At 42.3% G+C, this 22721-nt stretch overlaps 1 protein-coding gene across 2 annotated transcripts in view; it reads left to right on the top strand.

Annotated features, from left to right (window-relative positions):
• SLC39A10 (solute carrier family 39 member 10) overlaps positions 1-22721 on the top strand; it is a 132310-nt gene that overhangs the window by 56536 nt on the left and 53053 nt on the right. The window contains exon 1 of one of the 2 annotated variants that reach the window (XM_082689066.1): positions 13129-13548. The exons of the other annotated variant lie outside the window; for it this stretch is intronic. The gene's annotated coding sequence lies outside the window, so the exon portion shown is untranslated. Of the gene's footprint in view, positions 1-13128; positions 13549-22721 lie in introns of those variants that run through there. 2 annotated transcript variants of the gene reach the window in all.

Below are 22721 nucleotides of genomic sequence, written 5' to 3'. Positions count from 1 at the left end.
GGATGGCTCTGTTTTGGAATGAAGCCAAATAATTTACAAGTCACATTTTCGTCACTTTCAGGGTGTGCACAGTTCGCCTTACACGTGACCAGTCTTACTACTTTAAAAAGGTGCCAGGCAGAGTAGGATGGCATCCTCTCAGCTGATGTCACTGCTGATATACATGGCTATTTCAGAATCGCTCCACATACAAAGCTTATTCTGTATTTGAAGTTCTTACACAAATACAGATGGAAGAGTGACTACTTCTGAAACATTTGCAAAATTACATTTAAAAACTCGAGATTTATAAAACTGTTCACGTGCTATCGTTTGCACCAATTCCTTGAACATTATAGGCGCTAGTTGTATTTTTGTCTAATTTGGTTTTATTCCAATGCTTTATTTTTTTACTGTCACGGAATTTCTTAAAACACAAAAGCAGAGAAAATAGTAAAATGACACCCATATAACCATCATCCGCTGTCAGTGGTTCCTGGATAAGTGGTCTTGCATCACCAACACACTCCCTAATTGCATCCGTAAATACATCCATGTATATATCTCTAAGAGGTAAGGACTCTTTTTTTCTTTGAAGCATAATACTATAACCATATATGAAAAAATAACTCCTGGGGCACCTGGGTGGCTCAGTGGGTTAAGCCTCTGCCTTCGGCTCAGGTCATGATCTCAGGGTCCTGGGATCGAGCCCCACATCAGGCTCTCTGTTCAGCAGGGAGCTTGCTTCCCCCTCTCTCTCTGCCTACTTGTGATCTCTCTCTGTCAAATAAATAAATAAAATCTTTAAAAAAAAATCCATGCTATCCAATATTCAGCCAGTATTAAAAATGGCCCGATTAGCTCATACTTATTTTTACAATTGGATTCTTCAAATTAGGAACCAAACAGGCTGCTGTAATGAAATGCTGAATTTTCACTGTTTATTTAGCTGTAAATTCCAGATGAGAAGACTTGAAATGCTTCAAAAGACATGCTTTGACAGATACCAATTAGGAAAATTAAAAAGAGATGTGGTCATTATAATTTTCCAATCCAGTCTTTAGTTCAGTAGCAGAAATGCCACCTGGCCTGACAAAGGCACTTGAGCCCTCTGAACCTAATGTCACACACACAGATTTCCAAACTTGCAGGCTTTATGACTTTGTCTTTCAACCTTTGGTCAAAGTCCTAAGGGACATAATTACGTATTAGATCTGGTATTTAATTAATAGGAGCCATTCTCTAGGGTCTAGTCTTTGATCTAGTCTTTGGATAGACCAATTCCCCAGGGGCTTAATAGAGCAGAGGAAGTTGGAAATTTAGATAATTCTCTTGATACCTGATTTCCATTTCCTACTCCCTTTTTTATCTATACAGATGTAAAAGCAAAATTAAAACATAAAGGATGATACAGATGATTCATAACCTTTGTCTTTGATGTTGTAGCAAAGGTGCAAGTATTTCCCAAGTGTGGTTCCCATTTAATAAAAGGTTTACCAAGGGAAACAAACCATCTCTGCTAAAGAACTTGGTTATTTTGCAATCAATATCAACTGAAAGGGTCAAGATACATTCTGTTTACATTTGTAGCGTTGCTAATAAATCAGGTGTCTTAACATAAAACTCTAAGGAACTGGAAAACATACAGGAAGAGGCTTATGCTGGACCCACTTAGAAGTAGCCGCTCTATCTCATGTAAATTCTAGAGACTTTAAGAGTAGGAGTCACAATGGCAGGCACATGATTCATGTAAAGATATTTATAATGTTTTTTGTGGACTTTCTGCCCTTAGAGGATAAAAGGCTCATATTCTGGGTCTCCCAGGATATAGACCACACACAAGTGAGGACTGGAGAACATTGGCTTAGGTACCTTGTAGAAGCCTTGGTCTACCTGTGCCTCCAGAGAGCCTAAGTGTGAGCAGAGGAGATTTGGTCGTGGACTTGTTTGGAGCTGGCACTGCCGTTCTAGTGATTCAGCCACTGCTATCTTTATAGCTTCAGAAGAACATTTTTGTTGGCAAAAACAATTTGGCCCTTCATTTCTTAAAACGGGAGTTGAGAATTTAGCAAGTACATTTTCTTCTCTCTCTCTCTCTCTCTCTCTCTCACACACACACACACACACACACACACACACACACACACACGATAAACAGCTTAGTGGTTTAAGATCAAGGCTTTTGAGCTCAGACTGTGGGTTTGAACTTTAGCAGATATCCCCCAGGTGGGCAAGTTACACAACTTCTCTGCAGTTATTTTCTTGTCAGTAAATTGGGTATCATGACAGTAAATAAGGTTGTTGTGAGAATTAAATAAGAAAGTGCATGTGTGGACTTAAGACGTAGGAAAGTTCTGATGCCTGGTAAAACATTCAGCAACTTCATTAGCAGTGGTAGTAACAGTATCAGGATAGAGAAGTTACAAAAACCTGATAACCTTCCCCAAATGCCGCCACTATTAATGGAGTTTACAGACTACTTCCACGTGTTTATTTCTCCAAACACACCGTCTCATTATACGAAGTTCTGCAGGGTTACACACCCGGCGTTCTGCTCAGTCAAACCAGTCATTCAAAGCACTTTGTTGGGCCTTGAGAGGACGTTGTTAGTTATGGCGGCTCCCGTGGCCCTTCTTCCGGAGGAGTTTGGTTAGGAACAAAACACAACTAAAGACACACAGAAAGGGGGACACATTGGGGGGAAGGGGGCTTTAAACCTGATAAGAACTATAAAGGAAAGAAAACAGTATCTAATGAGAAGAGAATCATGTTAAGTTAGTGCAGGAGAAGAGGGTTCTCGAGTTAGAGACGGCCTCTCGGAGAAAGGGAAACTGAAAGGATGAGACAGCTTCTGGTAATCTAGATTGTCCGTTAGCTGCAGAGCACTGTGCCATATAAATACACCATGAAAATTACCTTTTTTTTTTTCCCCCCCAAAGAAAAACAAATTCCTTCAGGTCATGGTCCCCGCGTTAGGCTCCCTGCTCCGTGGGAAAGTCTGCCTCTCCCTCTCCGCCCCTCCCTCCCACTCATGCGCTTTCTCACTCTCTCTCAAATAAATAAAATCTTTAAACATCAGCAACAACAACAACAACAAAAACCGGATTCTTCATCAAATGCTATTAATGCTGGAAAATGCTTACTCTGTTGTAAGCAGTATATATTTTTTAAAGATTTTATTTATTTGTCAGAGCGAGAGAGAGCACCAGCAGGAGGAGCAGCCGCAGAGGGAGAGGGAGAACCAGACTCCTGCCCAACAGGGAGCCTGATGTGGGTCTCGATCCCAGGACCCTGGAATCCCGACCCGAGCCAAATGCAGCTGCTTAACTAACTTAGCCACCCAGGAGCCCTGTAAGCAGTATTTTATGAAATTCCACTGTGGTCCGTACTAACAACCTTTTGGTGGGTAATTGATGGTGGTGCTGATGGGGACCTCACTGTGGCTTTGATTATACCTTATTAGATGTCAGGGACTTAGCAAAGCATTTTGCCTACGTTATCTTATTTACCTCTATTAGTTCATTTAATCTTTTTTTTTTTTTTTTTTAAGATTTTATTTATTTATTTGACAGAGAGAGAACACAAGTAGGCAGAGAGGCAGGCAGAGAGAGAGGAGGAAGCAGGTTCCCTGCTGAGCAGAGAGCCCGATGTGGGACTCGATCCCAGGACCCTGAGATCATGACCTGAGCCGAATGTAGCGGCTTAACCCACTGAGCCACCCAGGCGCCCTAGTTCATTTAATCTTAAAAGCAACCCTGGAGTGTTTCTGGTAGAACACGGCTGATGGAACATGTGTGTTCATTTTTTCTCCTCAACTAAAGATGACAAAAACGAAGTCATGAAGTCACGAAGATGCAGCTGTAAAGACAGGGAAGATAATGGGCAAAAGTAATAAACAGTTTGAAAGATAGAAAGGAAATAGTGAACTCTTTGCTCAGAGAATATAGTCCTTGGGAATGGGAAGAGCAGGAAGAAGGAAGCCTGTGGGGGCTTCTAGCACCCCAGAAACACTTGCATTGTAAGCACTGGGCCCCTGTGAAAGAGGAGGTGAACGATATGTCTGGAACAAGAAGGGTGTTTGAAAATCCGCGTAAGGAGCAGATTCCCTTATCTCCCAGATTACGAGTGTGTGTACTTAAGAGAGTTAAATCACGGTCTTCCTTATTGAAAGTCAACAGCAGACACCTAAAATTGATGAGATAGCAGGCTAAGCATCCCATTTTAACACACGGACGTAATTCCCCGGAGCAAAGCTAAAGTAATGGAAGGTTCTGTTCTGGGAAGTAGATCCCAGAGTTGGTAATACACTGTTGTTTCTATTCTATTTTAATTTTTTAAAAATTGTGGTGAAATATACATAACCGAGTATATCATTTTAGCCATTTTTTTAAGGTCTGACACTCAAGCAAACAGGTTTTATTAGTATTTTATTAGCATTAGTAGGTGAAGCAAAGTCCATTAAAAAGTTTTATTTCTTTCTTACTAGCAAGAAATTACACAATATTAAGATATTATACAATATCTAAGATACTATACAATAAAATCAAATGAATTTAAATCATCATAGTTGTTCTTGTCGTAAAGTATACACAAAATTTACCATTTTAGCCATTTCTAAGTGTGCAGTTCAGTTGCATTAAGTAAGTTCACAGTGTTGTGCAGCCATCATTACCCTTCCCCAGACTTTTTTCATCTTCCCAAATTGAAACTGTCCCCGCTAAACATGAACTCCCCACTCTCTTCATCACCCTCTCCTCTACCCACGTGGTAACCTTGGTTCTGGCACTTTCTGTCTCAATGTGCTGGTCTAGGTGTCTCATATCAGAAGAACCGTACAATACTTGTTTCCGTGTCCAAAGTACTTCTCTTAGCATAATGTTTTCATGATTCATTTGTATTCTAGCATGTGATTTCTATTTGAAATTTAGAGCTAATGTTAATGTATTGCTTTCATAAAAGTAGAAAGTAAAACAAACAAAACCCCGCACATGACGCTCAGTTTTGAGGTACTGAACGCAGCAGAACGGTGAGGTTTAAGAAGGGTCTTTCAAGGCCACGGCTAGTAAGTTAACGCAGCCAGGCTTCCTGGTTGGATTCTATCTCCTTGATGCTTGCCAAATCAGCATTTTTTGTAAATCCATGATTACCTCACATGTGGATTATTGCTGTATAACAGCTAACGTATTCATTTTCTATTTCTGCTGTCACAGTTACTCGGGCGTTGGTGACTTAGAACGATACACATACATTATTTTATAGTTGTGTTGGCCAGAGTTCCGACATGGGGCTCACAGGGCCACACGCCTTTGGGAGGGAGCCCTTTCCCTTCTTTTCCAGCCTCTAGAGGCCACCCACGCTCCTTCGCTGGTGCCTTTCTTCCTCGAGCAACATAAGCATCACTGCGTATTTCCATAGTCCCAGCACCCTCGGACTTTCATGTCTCTGCCTGCCTTCGCGATCGCATGGAGCCTGCCCGGCTAATTTGGGATCATCTCCCCATCTGAAGGTCTGCTAACCAGCCACCTAGCTCTGTCCCCAATCTCGACTTTTCCTTTGCCATGTATACTAACATTCATAGGTTTGAGAGATGAGAATGTGGACATCATTTGCCCTGGGTGGTGGGAGGCATTACTCTGCCTACCCAACTAATGGTTTTACCTACTTCCCCCTCGACTGTGATCATGATGCTTGCTTGAAGTCCTTCAGGAGCTCTTACTGCCGTCAGGGTAGCGTTCACACTCTTCTGCAGGGTACACAAAAACCCAGTTTACTCACTCCTCTATTCCCGCATGTCAAAAACACACATCAGCACCCTGGGTTTCAGTTCCCCAATTGAGAACCAACCTTTTACTCATTTCGCCCCTCTCCTTGCGTTGCTCTGCCCTCTGCCCTTTCCTAGGCTCTGTCCTACTCATCCTTCAGTCAGACCTTGGATGCCACTTCCTCTTTGAAGGCCTTTTTGCTTTGGTTGCCATAGCAACCTGCCTCGCTCCAGTATAGCACTTTCCATACTGTCCTGAAGTTGCCTTCTTTTATGATCTCCTTGACCGGATTGTAAGCTACCGAAAGGCAAGAATCCTATTTTACTCACCCTCATTTCCTAGCTAGTTAACAAGAGCAGCTTGCCAGCATAAAAGGGACACCAAGTTTTGCTTGAAGATATTTCCAACCCTTAATTAACACTGGTCTGTTTTTCCAAGGAGACTTGCAGAGGATAGAGCCATGTCTAAGGACTGGAATGGAGTGAACAGTTAATCCCCTAAGTGGATTTCACTGTAAATTTGCTGGGATATATTTGCCTGTACCTGACCGAGACTTTAGCGATGAGCACGTTAATAGCTCACTTTTACGTGACTGATCCAATTTGTTAACATGCACTTGATTCTACTTAATTTTTAATACAACTTTACTGGTATAAATAAATACTTGAACAACTATATCAAATAGCCATAAAGAGGGGAAAGCTTTCAACTAAATGTATAGCCGGATTGGCTAATTAACTTTCTAATTTAAGAGACTGTGGAATAAACATCTCCCTTGGAATTGATTCAAGCTAGTCAAGCTGAAAGAGAAAGCAAGAAAGAACGAATGTTCACATTATAAGTACCTTGAAATGTTTCTATGCTATTCTTTGTTCCATTTAAAATTTCCATTGACCTGCAATGTTTACAGACCAAAAAGCCACCAGTTTATGGTTCTACAGATTTTTTTTAAACTACCAACCTTTGCAGAGAAACTAATACAGGTCTCCTCACAACAACTGGGAGAGTCTTGATAGGAGAGGGAAAGTAATGCGGGGGTTGCGAGCACAGCCTCCAGAGCCAGACTGTTTGCACTGGGGTCCTGGGTCTGCCACGTGCTATGTAACCACCTCAGTTTTCTTCATCTGTGAAATGGGCATAATGATACTTACCTCGCAGGGCTATACGGGGGTAAAATACCATATTTAACTCACTTAAACTGATCGACACATTTCAGACTGGACATCTTCCTGTATTTAGGGTGGGAAGAAAGACTGTGAACCCTAATTGCCTAGGGAAAGGAACTGTCACTGTAATTGGAATGAAACCTGAGTTGATGAAAGTACTGACTGCAGGTGAGCTCCTCTGCGAGGAAGCAAGCTAAGCATAGTAGGTTCTTAGTTATTGACCACGGCCAGAATTATTCCTCAGAAAACACTGGGGAGCAGATGTGAAATGGTACAAAGAGGTGGTTTATGGGATTCTATGAAGAATGCAAAAATGGCTTATTCTAGTAAAAATAAAATATAATTTGGGCTTTACTTAGCAACAGTGCAAGAAAAATGTGGAAATCCCTAAAAGCTACTCTTGTTTTGACAATTCATTTATTGCCTTCCCTGATGTTTAGAATTTTGCTGCATTCTTGCTGTCAAATTTTTAATAAATAAAGGTAAGCAATGTTAGTTAAGCAAAACCTAGTGTATCTTGATTTTTAAAAGATGTATTTGTTTTCATAAATGTCAGTTGTAAAATGGGTCTCATTAATTATCTTGGAATCTCCAGGCAGGATCTGAAATATGCTCTTATGTGATGACATTTTAAATGAATTTTAAAAATGAGTTTATTAATTTTAACCAGTAAAGCAATTGAACCGCTTTAAAAAATACTTACATGGAGGGGCACCTGGGGGGCTCAGTCAGTTAAACATCTGACTTTGGCTTTAGGTCATGATCTCAAGGTCCTGGGGTGGAGAGGGTTGGCCCCCTGGGTTCAGCAGGGAGTCTGCTTCTCTCCCCCTCCACCGTGACCACCTTCTCCCTTTGCCCCTTCCCTGCTCCTGTATGTGCGCACACTGTCATTCAGATAAATAAAATCTTCTAAAAAAATATTTACATGGTAACTTCCTGCTAATTCATCCATAAATCCTCTTCAAATTTGCAGTGTTCATGTGGATTATTTGTGTGGCCTTTTTAGTTCCTTTGGACTGAGAGTTAAGGTTTGGAAAGTTGTTGGTTTTTTGTTTTGTTTAGTTTTGTTTTTTTCTTTCTTTCCCTGTGCTTTTGGAGTTCTAAAATACCCCAAATTGCTGCCTGTTGGCATCTAGGCCCCCACGTTTGGGTGAAGCGACTGCTTCTTGGACCTACTGGTTTTCTTCGTCTTCGGATTCTGTGAGTGAACAAGGCTGGCTAGAAGCAAGATTGAGAAGTTGGCAGTTTGTTTGGTTTTCCTTTTGTCTCTGTGCACCATACAACCCTTAGGAAGCGAGGCAGTCATATTTCCTCCCTTATAAAACTCCATCTTCTTCAGAAAAGGTATGAAAAATATTTTTGCAGCAGTATAAATAGGTAATAAAATAGTAGTAACATCCCTTAGGGTCAAAGTCCCTTTGGTTTCAAGTCCCAGGAATAAAGTTCTAAATGTGGAATGGCAGGGATTGGTGAGCACCATCGACTAGGTCTGGGGCAAGACGTCTTCCTGGTACCACCACGCGGGCCAGCTGTGATCCGCCAGTTACCGCGGCTCCGGCTGTGAGCCGCTTCCTTTCACTCCTTCTGGGGGATATCGCGGCTTCTAGGCTCGGCTCATTCCCATTTTCGAAAGGACTTGACATAGTAAATCAGGAACTTGAAGCCTCTCGTTGTTGTCCTCCTTCCTGTCTGATGTTAAAAGTTCTTGGGTTTGTGCTGGGATGAACCCAGACTGGGGGATGTGCCTAGTGCAGTGTTAGCATCATCTAGGCAGATGACATAAAGTGAACTTTCCTGCTGGAGGTGGGGAGTAGTTTGAGCTGTTCTAATTGTTGCATTTCTCTAATTGTTGCATTTCTCCAGTCTGTTTTGGTTTGTGCAGATAACCTGAAGCTCATTTTATTGCGTACGCTGACCGACTCAGAACGGTCTCCCCGGACAGGCACATCAGTCAAATTACTCTCTCACCAGGGCGGGATGGGTCGCGCTCTCCCTGCCTTTGGACCCTCCCTCCTTCCGTGCAAACTGTCAGTCTGTCTTAATTTTAGGAATGGCGGGTATTTAGAGGAGATGGCAGAGCTGTACTTTCTCAAGGGATCAGCAAATGACTGCCCCACAGACCCATTTCCCGTCCTGACCGGGGGCTTGACATGGTAGACGTCACACAGTGCTGCACGGCTTAAAGAATTAGAAATGGGGCGTGCCTTTTGTATTTCTCTGGCTTCAGACCTGGAGTGGTTGTCCTCTGTGTCCAGGCTGAAACACATAGTCTCCAAAAGTGAGTAGACAGTTGTTAATTTTGAGGCCTAGGTTTATATATATATATATATATATTTTTTTTTAAGTTATTTATTTATTTATTTGACAGACAGAGATCACAAGTAGGCAGAGAGGCAGGCAGAGAGAGAGAGGGGGAAGCAGGCTCCCCACTGAGCAGAGCCCGATGCGGGGCTTGATCCCAGGACCCTGGGATCATGACCCGAGCTGAAGGCAGAGGCTTTAACCCACTGAGCCACCCAGGTGCCCCTATATATTCTTTTTTCAATTCATTAACACCTTTTCCTGATACTTTGTACCCACCCCTCCGAACTCCGGGCTGTTTGTCCGTATAATCTAGTCTTCCTTGTTCTCTTTCCTCTAGGCATGACTTTGTCTGAACCAAACTTTTTGGCCAAGTAAAAATCAGTTTATTTATTTTTATTTTTTTAAAGATCTTATTTGAGGGATGCCTGGGTGGCTCAGTGGGTTAAGCCTCTGCCTTCAGCTCAGGTCATGATCTCAGGGTCCTGGGATCGAGCCCCACATGGTGCTCTCTGCTCAGCAGGGAGCCTGCTTCCCTTCCTCTCTGCCTGCCTCTCTGCCTACTTGTGATCTTTCTCTCTCTCTGTCAAATAAATAAATAAAATCTTAAAAAAAAAAAAAAAGATCTTATTTGAGAGAAAGAGAGTGAGTGAGGAAGCACAACAGAGTGGGGGTAGAGGGAGCGGGGGGCAAAGGTAGCGGGAGATGCAGGCTCCCCAGTGAGCAGGGAGCCGGAATTGGGGCTCCATCCCATGCCCCCCAGGATCATGACCTGAACTGAAGGCAGATGCTTAACCAACTGAACCACCCAGGAGCCCCTAAAAATCAGAGTTTAAACTGAATATGAATATAAGGAGTTTTAAAAATCTTTAGTTATGACTCATTTTAATTCATGGAAAGAACAGTTGTTTGAAAGATCTAATGTCTTTAAATCAGTAATGTTCTTTAGAAATTTAATTAAAAGTTCTTAACTTTGTTGTGGATGGTGACAATTTTCTCCTCTACTAGAGGGAAACCAAGATTATGACATAGACTTCCTTTAGTCCCAAGTAAGGATTGAGGTAGGAAGTGTGGTTCTTATTTTCTGTATTTATTGCAGCTGGTTCTTTTCTAATCCTCTGAAGAGCAAAATTTATTTGATAGAGAGAGAGAGAGCGAGCACAAGCAGGGGGAGGAGCAGAGGGAGAGGAAGAAGCAGCCTCCTCATTGAGCAAGGAGCTTGAATGGGGGACTCTATCCCAGGACCCTGGGGTCATGTCCTGAGCCAAAGGCAGATGCTTAACAGACTGAGCCACCCAGGTGCTTTAGGCCATTGGCTTTATTATATCATGACTCAAAAAGGTAGATTGGTCATGCTTAATATTTTAGATATGTGAAATAAAACTGAACCAGTGTGAATCAGTAAAACAAATGAAAAGTAAACCATTTACAAATAATTTAGTACTCTCTCTTTCCCCCCAAGCTTTTGCATATCATCTATACTGTTTTCATAGTTCAGGTGAGTTTCATAGTTCAGGTGAGCTTCTTTATGAATCAAATGGGGTGGATAGAAAAAAAAAAGAGTAACCCTTCTAGAAAGTTCTATGATGCTGCATGCCTGGGTGGCTTAGTTGCTTTAGTGTTCTTCCACTCTTGATTTGGCTCAGGTCATGGTCTCAGGTTCAGGAGCAGGCTCACGGCTGTGTAAGGAGCCTGCTTGGGATTCTCTCTCCCCGCTACCTTTCTCTTTCACACATACGCGCTCTCTCTCTCGTTCTCTTTCTTAAGTATAATGTTTTTTAAAAGTTCTATGTTTCTAATATATTAGAAGTTCCTTACTGATACAGTCCTTATATAGGAAATAGGCAAAAATAAACCATACATTACAGTGATACTTTTGCAGCACTCCATTGTTTAACTCAGCAGGTGGTTTTGAGTAAGCCTTCAAGTCATTTGCTGAGATCCCTTTTCCCAGTAGGAAAAGTAATATACTAGTTTGCAGCTCATTTACTACTCTTCATCTTGCCCTAATCAGAGTGCATCTCCTTGGTCATGGATGAATGTTTGGGTAAATGTAAAGAAGGGGGAGGAGACACGGTCTGTTTTCAGGTGGGTCTACCCCACGGTCTTATGCAAGGATGATATTTAAAGTATGTAACAGTTGGTAAAGCAAGGGCACCAACCAATTAGAATGAAAGTCTTTGATAACAAGCGGGTCCTGTAGGTTCCCTGCCCGCCCCCTCCCCCCTTAGCCAGGCGTTAACCCAGTGGTTCCTGAAATGTGGGAGGTCTGGAGAATCCTGAGAGAAAGGGCTGGTGCAGGGGTAGGGGCTTGAGGAATTGACTTAAAACTGCAGCTGTTGACCAGCTTGTCTGGAAGGATTTGAATATGTGATGAATCAGTTCAGCTGCACTTGCATGAAACAGCTGACCATTAAATAACCCTTATAAAATGAAAAAGCATTGTGGGTACCCTATGATACAGGGATGCAAGTACTGTATCTTACTGATATTTAGCAGAAGGATACTACATATATGGTAAAGGCACTGATGATAATGTGGTCAGTAAGATAATTATGAGCTTTAATATATAGGGGTCATTTGGAAGCTTTTAATGCTTTGTACCTAGATGCACCATATTAATTTTATGAAATCTAAGGACTTTAGTTTTGCTTTTATGAGAGCCAAGCACTTTAGAATAAATTTAGACCAATTCCCTTAATAGGTCCATAAATCTGAGGACCATGGTCATGGTCTCCCACAGTTAGTGATTATGGTGGGGCCTGAAGTGAGGACCAGAGTTGATCTCTCCCCTGCACCTTAGTTCTGTCTGCCTAATGACAGATGTGGAAACTCGCAGTAGGTCAATGGAATGACTTTCCCAGACATGAAGGAAGGGGTATGGGAAGCTTAGTACCTTGACAGACCACATTTACTAAGCACCCCACAGATGTTCTTTGTAGCACTATAAAACAAGGAATCTTGATTCCCAAAGATAGATACGCTGAACAGCAGGGTATGTAGCCACACTAACCGGGTTTGGATTTCAGTTCTCCTTTGTGTTGGTTTTGGGATCGTAAGCAAATTACTTAACTTCCTGTGCCTCAGTTTCCTGGGGTGGGACAGTAATATCTGTTTCGCCGTGTTATTAGTATGTATGTAAAGCACTTAGGGAGTAGCTGACACACGGGAAGGCTTGCTATTACTATTGATCATGGTGTAGTGCGCTCTGCTAGACATCAATAAGGCACCCCCAGAACTCACGGTGTTGGGTTCCGGCTGGATGTAGAAACAGGCACGCCAGGCCGAACACGGAGAAGCCTCGCCGGGAAGATAAAGAACTGCGGGAAGCAGAGTATTGCGGCAAAGGGAGGGTGTCCGGAGCCACCTTTTAAGAAAGTACGGGTTATGAATTGCTTAAGAAAGGGGGAGGAGACCATTCAGACGGCAGGGATGGTGTGAGCAAAGGAATGGGAGCAGGAATGAGCACGAGGTAGGCAGGAGCCCACGCACTCGCTGGGCTGGACCACGAGTTTTTGCCGTTGGGTGTTAGGAAATCATCGGTGAATTGGGTAGTCGGAGGCGGTGGAGGCCCTTGGCAAGTCGCCAGCGTGTCAGGACTGATCATAAACGAGCGACCGCTCTCTGAACTCAACTTTTCCTTTCGGACCGGGGAGGCCCACGGGAGCGCGCTTGGGGATGAACTGTGGGGTGGGCGGAGAGCTCTGCCGGAGACCTTGGACTGAGCCCTAAATACGAGTTCCTTTTTGCCCGAAGAGACCGAGACGATATTTTAATAAAGGGATGGGGCTAAGCTGTGTAGATGGTCAACGTCTGCACAGATAAGCATCTCGGTTTCTGCAGCGTTCGCGCTCCGGCCCCCGTCCCGCCTCCGCCTCCCCGGGCTGCCGCAACCGACATGCAAAACCCCGAGCCGGGGCGAGCGGCGAAGGGCGCTCCACGCATGCGTCAGAAGCCGCCCAACTCCCCCGCAGCGTCCTTTCTTGGAACAAAACTACCGCGGAGCCACGGAGTTCCGCAGTTTACGTAGACTCGAATTTCCCCGGCTCGGTCCGTCCGTGTGCAATCCGAGAGCGGCGCAGTTCCCCTCCGCAAGTTGCGTTACCCGGAGTGAATGGCTGGGTGGTGCGTGTACGCCCAGAGCGTAGCACCCATAGGCGGACGGGGTGCGGCTGCGCAGGGACCTGAGTGGGCCTTCTACGCCGGTAGCGTAGCGCGGTGCCTGACGCGCGGGCCTCCGCGACGCACTTGGCGCAGCCGGCTTTGGTGAATACACGATTTGGTGCAGCCGGGGTTTGGTACCGAGCGGAGAGGAGATGCACACGGCACTCGAGTGTGAGGTAACTATAAAACCCCGATTTGTTTACATTCCCTCCCCCAGAACCGGCCCCGTGCGCCGCGGAGCCTGCGAGTCCCGGGACGGCGGGGGGGTAGACAGGGAGGCGAGAACCGGGGAGTCCGGGCCGGGTCCCTCGGGGATCCGGGCGCTGCAGTCCGCGGCGGCGGCGGCGGCGGCGAGCCGGAGCCGGAGCGGAGCGCGCGGTGGGCTGCGCGTGGGGCGCCGCGGCCGCTCGTGTGCGCCCTGGGCCGCCGCGGCTTGGCGGCGGGGCGGCCGGCCTTCCGCGTGCGGGGCCCCGCGCTCCGCCCGGCCTCCTGTCGAGGCTGCGGAGCCGCGCGGGCCGCGGGGGAGTGACCGCTGGGCGGGCGGCGGCGGTTGGGGGGCTGCGCGCGGGCGGCCTGGGGGCCGGGGTGGCGTCGGCGGAGGAGGCGGGGACCCTGCGGCCGGAGGGTGGGGGGACCCGCGGCCAGGCCTCGGCGGGGCTTGGCGGCGGCGGCGGCGACGAGCGCCCCGACTTCGCCCGCCGGTGCTTCACGCCGGTCTCTGGCGGGGTCGGGCGAGGGGCCCCCGGGAGGGCGCCTCGGAGCCGCGGGTCGGCAGCGGGAGGCTAACGGACGGGGGCGCCGGTGCTCCCGTCGCGGGCGGCCCGGAGGCCTCGTGGACGCTCCGCCGCCCGAAGAGCCGAGGCGGGACGCGGGGGAGCCCCCGCCTGCGCGGGCTGGGGTCCCCCCGCGGAGGGCGGAGGGTGGGGCTGCGGGCCGAGGGGGTGCGGGAGGCCGGGTGGGCCCGGACGGGGGCGCGGCGGCCCGGCCTTTGTTCCCGGGCGCCCTGCGGCGGGGGCCGCGGGGGTCCCGGCTGGGGAGGGAGCGGGGGAGCCTTCGCGGCCCTCCGCGCCCCCTGGTCGGCCCAGCTCGCCTCCCCCGCGGGGTCCTCGAGTGCCCCCGCGACAGGGGGCTGTGAGCGCGCGGGCGCCGAGAGCATCTCCCGAGGCTCGTGTGAGGCGGTGCACGTGGGAGCCGCCGGTCGGGCCGTCCTGGGGGCGGGCGGGGAGCGGGAGCGGCGTCCGGCGAGGGTCGCTCGCGGGGGTCCCCGTTCGCGTAGGGACAGGAACATGAAAGCACATGGTTTATTCCACAGTAGGTTATCCTGGTTTTGCTTTTGCTTTTTTTTTCATGGGTGCACTGCTCGGTGCTCCCGATTTCTTCTGAAAGTCGTTCCCGACGGGGAGAGCGGGCATGTGACCCGTTACGTAATTAGGAACAAGTTCTGCTCTGGAAAGGATGGAAATCGAGAATAGTTCATTGTAATCGGCGGAAAACCCGAAGTCAAGACTCCTGTACACTTGTTTTTAAGGACTTCCTGTTCTGCACATTTGAGTGTCTGTATGAGTCCGATCACTTGTTCAACGCTTCGGGGGCCCCAACCAGACAGCCCGGACCCTGAACTCGCTGAATTGTCGGGGGGGGGGTATCAGTGACCAGTGGTAACGAAGAAAACCATGTGCTGGAGGGATTCTGTTTGTTTGTTTGTTTGAAACCTGGGTGATACTGATTTTTAAATGTGGAGTATATATAGGATTACAACTAACCAATTACACTGAAATAATCCGAATACTAAGTAAAATGAAGGAATCCATGCTTTATTAGAGCATTAAATATCAAGAGTAGTTTCAGGTCCAGTGCCGAATTTCAAACTAATGAGGACCGAGTGATCTTCAAAGGATGTGATTTGTAGGATTTCTTCTGATGAAAGTAGCTGGTACTTCATATTCCTGTGGTGTGGTCTACATTCATAACTGAAAAAATAATTCCCAGAGATGAAGATGAGAATGTATTTTTTTAATCTAAATTCCCCAGCCTAAATTTTATACACAGACTCGTGGTGAACAATCCCCGTGGAAGAATGACTAATGATGGTGCTTTAAAAGAAGTGGTCAGGGAAGACCCTCGTTACCAGTTGATACCATACTACCTTGTGGGATAAGCTGTGTTTTCCCGTTGCCAGTTAATATTCTGCAACTTAAAGGCCAACAGACACTCCTTTTTTAAGCAGGTGACGTTTGAAGTACTTTTAGGAGGCCTCTAGTATGGTATGCAAGTACTACTCTAGGGGTGGGTTTTCATTTTAGTTTTTTACTACTTTATGGAGAACGTAGGATACAGGTATTACAGCAAGGGAATTTAGATTTACTTCATAATTAAAGAGAATTTACTTTGTTACTCAGTAATCTCCAACCTCTCTATCCTCAAGTTATTGCCCAGTACTGGAAAGAATTTAGGGCTTTCGAGTGAGACTTAGCACACCATTTTATTAACTAGTTCGGTGAGCAGGTTTATCTTAATCTTTTATCTGTGAACTTGTGCTAAAAAACCTATGCCATGGGTTTACTGTGATCTTTATAAATGACATAATGAAACAAAGGGCTGCAGAAAAACTTAGTTTTACCTTCTTTTTGACATAGAGGTGTTTCAATTTTTCCTCAGTGGTTGGAAGACAACCTTCTGTCTTGAACTCTGATAACTTGATTGAGGTTAAATGGTTTCTACTGGGCCTTTGCCAGAGATCGTTATCCTTTTGTTATTGTTCTGTTACTTAAATATAATTATAGAATTCTGCTTTGCGTATTTTCTAACTTAAAATTCCCTAGTACATCAGGTTTTCCCTGTCCTAAACCCTTGAGGTGTGACATACTCCACAACTTCCGGTCACACAGTGCTCATGGTGTTATTCTATGAATGGGCAAAGCTTGCTTGTGAACCTTTTAGATCAAGTTTAAAATGTTAATTGACTGTAACCGAAAAATTTAGCATTAATTTTTTACTACTTTATGGAGAACGTAGGATACAGGTATTACAGCAAGGGAATTTAGATTTACTTCATAATTAAAGAGAATTTACTTTGTTACTCAGTAATCTCCAACCTCTCTATCCTCAAGTTATTGAGGGAATACTTGGAATAAAAATACCAGTTCTTGGGGGTGCCTGGGTGGCTCAGTGGGTTAAAGCCTCTGCCTTTCAGCTCAGGTCATGATCCCAGGGTACTGGGATTGGGCTCCCTGTTCATGGGGAGCCTGCTTCCCCTTCTCCCACTCCCCCTGCTTGTGCTCCCTCTCTCGCTGTCTGTCAAATAAATAAATAAATCTTAAAAAAAAAAAAAAAGTCCTTGTCTCTAAAGTGCTTACTTCAATGGACATGTCATGGGTTTTGCTTTTATCAAAAGGACATTATTGGGGTGCCTGAGTGGCTTGTCTGTTGTGTCTGACTCTGGTTTTGTCTCAGATCTTGGGTGATGAGAGAGAGCCCCACATAGGGCCCTAAGCTTAACACAGATTCTGCTTGACATTCTCCGTTTCCCCTCCCCTCGTGTTCCCTCTAAATCAGTCAATCTTAAACATTACTAATGCACTGATACTCAGGATGCAAGAAAAATTACATAGTAGAAAAGGGAAAGAAGTGTAGCCAATCAAAACAAAGCTATTTTTTTTCCTTTACAACATTTTTATAACCCTATAAACTTGTGTTTCATTATAATGCAATTTTCATTAAAAATACACTCCCCATGATTTAAAGTTTACATGTTAGAATGCCCCGGCTGTCCCAACAGCTCGATGCTGCCCCCTAGTGATAGCTTCTCCTTCACCTTCCTCTTCCTAAAACAAGATCTATTTAAATTAGAATTCGATTCCTTAGTGCTAGAGGATATCTAGACTGCTTTGGGGTTAGTGTCACTAATACGATGGACGTAGTCATTTTGAATTGGTTGATTTTGATTGCTTTTAGCCCCTAGTTTTTCAGGTATGGAGTGAGTTTTGGGTGGAGGTAGGATAGTAAAATGCCAGGTTTCCTTGCAAGAGTACATGTGGGATTTTCCAAAACAGGAAAGGTGTGTGTTAAAGGTGTGTTTTTGAGGTTAATTTTGTATATGAATAACAGCAATTTTAGTCACTTAGTCTAAGCTTATGGTATTATAGCGATGCAGAGATTTGCTTTCGGTCTTAGTCGCATTTAGCTTTGTATTGCCTCGACTATACTGAAAATAAAATTTGAGAATGTTAAAATTACATGATTTTTTAAAATTCAAATTTATTTCGATCTGTGACGTAGAAGGATGTCTGAAGAATACAGAGTCTTCAAGGACTGCAATAACCACAAGATTTCCTGTAGTCATATAAATAAGGTTTCAAATTAGACCAGTTACCAATATGCTGAACTACTTTTTTCTTTTTTGTTAATTTCTGTTTCTAATTCTGTGAGTTGGTCATAACAATGACTGTTAAGTTTTTTTTCCAAAATAAGCAAGTGTATTTTCAATCAGAATATTAAAAAATGTTTCTAGTAGGTATGAAGGTGATTTTACTACTGAAATTGTGAAGTTTAAATAACAGCATTATTGAAGTTATTTCCAACTGTTTGAAGAGACTACACAGTGTTCAGACATGTAAAAACAACACAGTAATTGATCTATGACATGACATATAATGGTGTCAAATTTTATTTTTCTGTTATCAGAATGTAAGGATTTTGATTGCTAGATACAGGGATTGGATATTTAATAGATTTTTAATACTTCATATTAAAAGATATTATAAGAATGGGGCAGTGGTTACAGGTTGAAAGTATAAGGATAAAATCTAAAACCTTTTTCAAGTAGTATTTAAATTGTTTTAAGTAAGAGTGGTAGATGATTTTATAATTACCTAATTTTGTAATTACAATTTATAATTACTCATTATATTGTAGATACTTTACTGCTGACATTGAGGGAGACATGAGGTAACGTTTGCTCTTGAAGTAACATTTCTAACAGCCATGTTTACACTTCATATGTACCCTACTTTTGGGGACCATCCATTCCATTCAGAAAAGAGGTTTTTGGGGATTAGAAAAGTGAATCAGAATGTTGTAGTAAGTATCTTTTTCTTACTAATATAATAAGATTATGTCATAGGGTCAGAAATAAGAATTACTATGAAGTATGAAAGTTATTTTTAATCCTGTAATGATTATCTAGAGACTTGTCAGTCATTGATCACTTCAGTTTTTAGACTTATTTTCATCTAATTAGGAAATCTAAATGGTCTTCAGGTTGTAGTAACCAAATTACTAAGGTATGCATTCCTGCTGTTATTTTAATGCCTTAAAAAAAGAGAAACCATTTCCATGCCCTCATATCCGTAAGCTTTTTTCTGAACTTACTTTATGTATTTTGTGAGTTTTGAGTTTTAAAATAGTGGTTTCCCTTAAAGTTGTCTGCTGAATTTATAAAAAAATTTTTTTTTATAAAATAATTTTATTAAAAAAATGTGTAGAATACTAAGGGTCAGCAAGCTATGGCCCATCCGCCAAATCCGCCTGCTTTTTGTAAATTAAATATTGGAAAACAGCTTCTTCATCCACTTACATATCATATATGGCTGCTTTTGTGACATGTGGCAGAACTGTGTAGTTGACTTAGAGTCTGCAGTGCCCGCAAAACCTAGAATAATAAGTGGCTTTTTAAGTCTGCCGGTCCCTGGATCCAGTTCTTAATGTTTTATGGTTATTTCACGTGTTGGCTGTTATTTAAAATAGTTAACATTTCCTAGAATCTATAGGAGTTAAAAACCAGTAGAAAAATACTCAAATAGAAAATTTGTGGGTAATAGTATGAGTTCTCAGGAGTTTTTGTTTTTGTTTTTGTTTTTAACCTAAATAGTATGGATGCTTTTTGTTTCTACCCTTTCCTTTTTCCCTCCATAGGAGGGATGGTATCTTTTTTATGCTTGGAGATGGAATATGAAGCCCTTGGCCTTCGACCTTCGGTTTCCACCTAATTCTGTCAATTGTTCTACTTACGTAGCGTCTCTCCCAGTTCATTGAGAAGGTGATAGTGTCTCCCTTGTACCTCCTTCAGAGCAGAAAATGCTTCATACTTACTTCTACGCCTTCTCCCTGTTCCTGGTCCCTTTCCTTTTTCTTCTCTCCTCACGCCTCTCATAAAGTAACTGAAGATTGCGTGTTTACAGGCCCGTGAACAAATGTTTTGGTCTAATACTTCTCAGTACTCTGCTGAAGATGAATTATTACTCTATGTTGATTATATGAGAAGAAATATACTTTGTGTTTTGTTATAGGGGAACATAACCTCTAGATGAAGGAGGCTGTGGAATTGATTTTATATGCCTTATTAAGACACATAGAATAATATGATTAGTTATCACATAAGAAAACATCAGTAAAACAATATATTAGAAAAAATAACTGTAATGTTTATTATAATTATAAATTATACAAATTTATAGTTGTACAGTTTATAATGCACAACTATATATATGTATAATGTATAATTATACATTGTATAATTTACATACAATTATACATAATTGTATGTAAATTATATAATTAATTGTATAAATTTATACAGTTATAAAATTGCATTCTGTAATAAAATATAGAAAAGTTAGGTATTCTATATATTCTATATAATATATATTATAAAGCAATGAGATCATGCTTTCCATTCCAGTGGAACTTTTTTAGTGTAGAACTTAACTGACTTCATAATTTGTTAATGTTTGGAACACATTAAAAACAAAACTTTTTAAGATTTTGTTTTAAATTGGAATACTCTAGTTTTTTCAAGTAGGGTGAATAAATTTGATGTACAAAGCCAGTGTAAATAGGAAGTTTATTTTCAAGAAAATATTGTACTGATTAAAAAAATAAGGAAATCACATATGTTAAAATCACTGAAAGAGATTTTAGGGAAAAAGTACTCTTTAAATTCACTGTAAATATTAGGTAATACATAATTTACAGTTTACAGCTTTTCCTATGAAGATTTTTGCCTAAATTACAAGTACCTAAAAATTTATTGAAGATAAATTATAAACTTTTTTAGTTTAACGGATAAAGATGTATTATTTGTTTAAAAATAAGTGAATTTAGGGGTCATGTTAATTTTAATAAGGTTTTTTGTTATTTTAACCCACTGAGCCACCCAGGTGTCCCTGTTCTTTGTTATTTTTGGAAGAAAATAATGTCAGGAGGAAAAAACTTCTTAAATTTAGAAACCATAGAAGAAATTGCAAAAGGAGAACCTGGGTGGTTCAGCTATTAAGCTTCTGCCTTTGGCTCAGGTCATGATCCCAGAGTCCTGGGGGATTGAGCCTGCCTCGCATCAGGCTCCCTGCTCTTCGGGAAGCTGCTTCCTCCTCTCACACTCCCCTTGCTTGTGTTCCCTCAACTCGCTCTGTCTCCCTCTGTCAAATAAATATCTTTTTAAAAATTGCAAAAAAAATTTCATAGGTTTCATTGCATGCATATGAAAACCTGTACTACATACATGAAAGGGAAGATACTTCTGTAACCAAAAGAAAAAGAAAGCACAGAACTGAAGATGATGTTTTCTGCAGAAAATATGACCAAGTCATGTTATGCAAAAGCTCATATATGTTAGTAAGAATATTGAGACACCAGGAATAATGATGAAGTAAAGATAGGGCAAAAGCTTCTACTTCAAAATAAATAGTACGAAGTACTAGAGAGAATGCTATGATCATACTGCTGGTGGCAGTATAACCAAGCTTAATTTCCCTAGAAACCAATTTGGAAGTATGTAACAAGACCTGAAAAGTGCTAACGTGTTTTGCAGTCTTCCCTGCATCTTGAAATTTTCCAAGCAAGTAACCAAAAATAATAGCACAAATTGAAATTAAAGTGATTGCATATTGTGATTAAAACTCTACTAATGCTTGTGAAAATCTTGAAACTGTAAGTAATTCATTTTCTTTCACGTGTGACAAAATGTGATTTTAACAAAAGCTTAAGATTTATAATCACTGGCACTTATTTTTTTTTCCTTTTCCCCTACTGAGTAATTGCAGCATGATTTGTTTAAGCCTATTTTTAGTTTTTTTGTGTGTGTGTTTTTTTTAGTCATTGTTGTACATGAAAATAAATAGTTCTGTGAAGTTTTTAGGGAAAAGGAAAAAAAAAATCAGTCCTTGCGGTCTTCTTTCATGTTCTGCGTAGAGAGACCGGGAGCTCCTTTTGTTTCATTAGTCGATTATTTTGTTATTCACTGCCGTGTCTCCCGTGTGTTCATTAATGCTTGCTGATTTTCAGTTTAAGTCATTATCTGTTCAATGACAGATGAAGATTTATGACTCTTTTTTCGGGACCTTCTTCCGTTATCTGTACCCCTGCTTTTTTCAGTACAATTATCCTGTAATTTTGGTTTAGGACAGTAGTGTTATATTTTTATGACTATAAATGTTATATAGCTATTATAATAAACTTACTTTTTCTTTACTGTAGAACTTTGTTTTATCTGGCATTAATACTTAATTTCTTTTCCATGTGCTTATCATGGAATCTGTCTCATGTCTGTATCTGAATGTAGCTCTGTAAGAAAGGGAATGTGCCCTAAGAAGACTATGTTTACAGGAGAATTCCTAATTTTCTTACATGTTGGACATTGTTAAACTTGATAATAAAGATGATTGATAATTTATAATGAAATTGCTGTTTGCTAAGTCGAAGCTTCGACTTAGGAATTAGATTTTTGTAAGATTTTGTTAAATGACAAGAGCTGAATCTTCACTTTGTTCAACAACTAAGAACTAAAATAACTATAAATAACTATGGGGACACTTACAATGGATCACACAGAAAGCTTCCATGGTAAAGAGGATATAGCTTGTGTTGTCACCATCATCAAAAAAATATTATAAATGCTGTAAAAATGTTAAAAATGTTTTATAAAGATTGCCCTGGACATTCTGTGATTTTTTTTTTTCCCCGTGTACTCATGGAAGGGATCATTTTAACTGGCAGCTATGAAAAGTCACCCAAAGGGAGAAGCCACAGTGAGTGAGTGACTGATGAAAATTTGAGAGTGGCAGTAGCTACTGATGAAAATTTGAGAGTGGCAGTAACTATTCTTAGAATAAAGGCAACTGCCCATAGCAGTGAGTCAGTTAGGCACGTGTCCTAAGTCAGGTCCTAAAGTGAACACTCTGAAGTCCTCTTTGCATGTTTCATAGGTTTGTAAGCCTTCGGACTGAAAGAGGTTGAAGTCTAGGGTAACCTAAAGTTATAAACATTTTAGTAGTTTCAAAAGGCTGTCGCAGTACTTTGTGACGGATAAAAGCCATTTCATTACTAATGACCGATCAGATGTTCTTGTATTCAT

This window comes from Mustela nivalis (genome assembly GCF_964662115.1).
Source record: "Mustela nivalis genome assembly, chromosome: 11".
NCBI lineage: Eukaryota > Metazoa > Chordata > Mammalia > Carnivora > Mustelidae > Mustela > Mustela nivalis.
Note: the sequence above shows the minus strand (reverse complement) of the source record. Positions and strands in the feature narration are given on the sequence as shown.